Source organism: Triticum dicoccoides, chromosome 3B (genome assembly GCF_002162155.2).
Source record: "Triticum dicoccoides isolate Atlit2015 ecotype Zavitan chromosome 3B, WEW_v2.0, whole genome shotgun sequence".
NCBI lineage: Eukaryota > Viridiplantae > Streptophyta > Magnoliopsida > Poales > Poaceae > Triticum > Triticum dicoccoides.
This window is the reverse complement of record NC_041385.1, coordinates 80,036,447-80,040,434: the sequence shown is the minus strand read 5'-3', so window position 1 is coordinate 80,040,434 and position 3,988 is coordinate 80,036,447.

Genomic DNA, 3,988 nt, shown 5'->3' with positions numbered 1-3,988 from the left:
AGAATGGAAGCTCCGCCGAAAAGGTAATTTATAAGGATCAATGATGATTGCGTGTATTCGCAACATATTGAGTTAACAGACTCAAAATGATAATGACAAGGAATGTCATTAAGACTACGAGACTTATGGGATTAACCATAATGCAAGCAAGCAAGAATTTCAAGAGCCAAAGGCTCCAGAGGATTTTCGGAAGATCGAATATTATTTTGAAGACTTTTGTGAAACACATGAACAACTGGGGATGAGCGGATACTCGACAAGTGCGAGAAATTATTCTTAGGGGTATTCAAGTGACAAGAACAGCAAGGCAGTAAGCTCAAGGGATTATCAAAATCACGACGAGTTTTTCAGGGTATCTTGTAATAACAAGACCACTGGGGATGAATGTAAGAATAACAAATGCAAGTAGTTATCCATAAGGGTTTGCGATGGAAGGTGAATTGCAAACGCGATGAACAGAAGTTCTCGGGTTAACAGCGGAGAGTAACTTCAGTGTCTTCTGGTGCAGCAGACGATCATCAGTAATAAGGGGCTCTCTGGGTGAAAATGATAACGAGATCCTAATGTTAGATTTAGTAAAATTCATTTAACCCGAATAGAAGAGATGTCAGAGTCCCAGAGTATAGGTCGAGGAATAAAAGATCCTAGTACCACCCGATGGCGACGTGGGCCCGTAAGGCACACAGCCAAGTTAGTAAAAGTTTTTGTAATGTCTAGACTCGACTTCGGCCAAGGAGTGTGGAAGGGGGATTCCTACAGGCAGTCGGCTCTGATACCAACTTGTGACGCCCCCGATTCAATCGTACACTAATCATGCACGCAAATGTGTACGATCAAGATCACGGACTCACGGGAAGATATCACAACACAACTCTAAAACATAAATAAGTCATACAAGCATCATAATACAAGCCAGGGGCCTCGAGGGCTCGAATACAGGTGCTCGATCATAGACGAGTCAGCGGAAGCAACAATATCTGAGTACAGACATAAGTTAAACAAGTTTGCCTTAAGAAGGCTAGCACAAACTGGGATACAGATCGAAAGAGGCGCAGGCCTCCTGCCTGGGATCCTCCTAAACTACTCCTGGTCATCGTCAGCGGGCTGCACGTAGTAGTAGGCACCTCCGGTGTAGTAGGGGTCGTCGTCGACGATGGCGTCTGGCTCCTGGACTCCAGCATCTGGTTGCGACAACCAGAAAGAAAGGAAAGGGGGAAAAGGGGGGAGAAAGCAACCGTGAGTACTCATCCAAAGTACTCGCAAGCAAGGAACTACACTACATATGCATGGGTATATGTGTAAGGAGGCCATATCAGTGGACTGAACTGCAGAATGCCAGAATAAGAGGGGGATAGCTAATCCTGTCGAAGACTACGCTTCTGGCAGCCTCCGTCTTGCAGCATGTAGAAGAGAGTAGATTGAAGTCCTCCAAGTAGCATCTCCAAGTAGCATCTCCAGTCGCATCGCATAGCATAATCCTACCCGACGATCCTCTCCTCGTCGCCCTGTAGAAAAGCGATCATCGGGTTGTATCTGGCACTTGGAAGGGTGTGTTTTATTAAGTATCCGGTTCTAGTTGTCATAAGGTCAAGGTACAACTCCAAGTCGTCCTGTTACCGAAGATCACGGCTATTCGAATAGATTAACTTCCCTGCAGGGGTGCACCACATAACCCAACACGCTTGATCCCATTTGGCCGGACACACTTTCCTGGGTCATGCCCGGCCGCGAAAGATCAACACGTCGCAGCCCCACCTAGGCAAAACAGAGAGGCCAGCACGCCGGTCTAAACCTAAGCGCACAGGGGTCTGGGCCCATCACCCATAGCACACCTGCACGTTGCGAGGGCGGCCGGAAGCAGACCTAGCCTAGCAGGCGTTCCAGTCCAATCCGGCGCGCGCCGCTCCGTCGCTGACGTCTGAAGTGCTTCGGCTGATACCACGACGTCGGGATACCCATAACTACTCCCACGTAGATGGTTAGTGCGTATAGGCTTGTAGCCGACTCAGATCAAATACCAAGATCTCGTTAAGCGTGTTAAGTATCCGCGAACGCCGAACAGGGCCAGGCCCACCTGTCTCCTAGGTGGTCTCAACCTGCCCTGCCGCTCCGCCACAAAGTAACCGTCGAGGGCCGTCGGGAACCCAGGCCCACCTCTACCGGGATGGAGCCACCTGTCCTTTCAGCCCCCTCATCAGAATCACTTGCGGGTACTCATCGAGCTGACCCGACTTTAGTCACCATCTGTATAGTATGTATGTATGTATGGTATATACCCGTGATCACCTCCCGAGTGATCACGGCCCAATAGTATAGCAAGGCAGACTGACAAGAATGTAGGGCCAATGATGATAAACTAGCATCATATACTAAGTATTTAGGATTGCAGGTAAGGTATCAACAAATGTAGCAACAATGTCAGGCTATGCATCAGAATAGGATTAACGGAAAGCAGTAACATGCTACACTACTCTAATGCAAGCAGTATAGAGGAGAATAGGCGATATCTGGTGATCAGGGGGGGGGGGCTTGCCTGGTTGCTCTGGCAAGAGAGAGGGGTCGTCAACTCCGTAGTCGAACTGGGCAGCAACGGCGTCGGTCTCGTAGTCTACCGAAGAGAAGAGGGGGGAAGAAACAATAAATACAGTGCAAACATAAGCAAGACGACGCAAGACATGACAAAGAGCGCTGCTAGGTGTGTCCTAACGCAGTATGAGGTGATGCCGGCGAAGGGGGAAAACATCCGGGAAATATTCCCGGTGTTTCATGTTTTCGGGCAGAGGAGCCGGAGGGGGAAAGTTGCGAGTTCGATAGGTTAGGGGGGTGTGGCGGATGAACGGGTTGTGTATCCGGAATCGTCTCGTCGTTCTGAGCAACTTTCATGTACAAAACATTTTCATCCGAGTTACGAATTATTTTATATGATTTTCCAAAGATTTAAGCAATTTCCGGGATTATTCTTAATTCGAAAATAAAATGGTTAATTGCTAGATACACCCAAAAGTGTACCCAGCCGGAGTGTTCGTATGGCTGACAGCGGGCCAGGGAGGTTCCAGTCAGCAGAGTTGACCCAGTCAACATTTGACCGGTCAAAAGGTCAATAGGGTTTGGGTCCCACTTGTCATTGGCTCATCTAGCTAACTGCAGTTTTAAAATAACTATTCTACTTCATTAGGTTAACTAAGATTAATTAATTAAGTTAATTAAATATTTAATTAATTAATTAATTATTTGTTAATATTATTTTTTTAACCCCTTTTTTCAGAAAAGGGGGGCGTGGGCACCACTGGGCAGTGGCAGCCAATCTGGCGACGGGCGAACGGGCACAGGGGCGTGGAGCTGGGCGCCCATACCCGAGGAGGGGGCGAACCCGAGCGAGGCGGGACGCTGGCGCCGGGCGCCGCCCGGGGCGTGGTCGCCGACGACGAGGGGAGCCGCCGGATGGACCAGTGGAGGAGGGATGCGGCGGCGGTAGTGCGGCAGGGGAGAGCGGGGGTGAGCGCGGGCGCCGGCTCCAAGCGGGGCCAGCCGGGGCCTCGGTGAGCATCGACGAAGTACTGGGGCGAGGGGAAGGGCCGGGGTGGGGTCGAGGTGGCGGTCCGGCAAGGGGGGTCCGAGAGACGGCGTCAGTGGCGGAGAACGGCGGCGATGGGAGGGGGTCGGAGCATGGCAGGGAGCCATGCGCCGGCGCGGACGACGCGGGCGTGCAGGTGCGCTGCTGGAGCGCGGGGAAGAGGAGAAGGAGGGGGTCCTCACAAGGGGTTGCAGGGTCATGGCAGCAGGCGTGAGGAGGGAGACGGGGACGGCCGGCGACGAGGAGGCAGTCCGATGGGGAGGAGGAAGCAGGCCGACGTGTTGGTCTTTGGCGACGGCGTCGAGCGAAGAGGACGGCGGCGACGTGCGTGGACGGTGTCCGGCGAAGAGAGGGGGCGAGGATGAGCGACGGGAGCCGGCAGGGACGGACGGAGGCGCGACGGGGCGCGGGGTT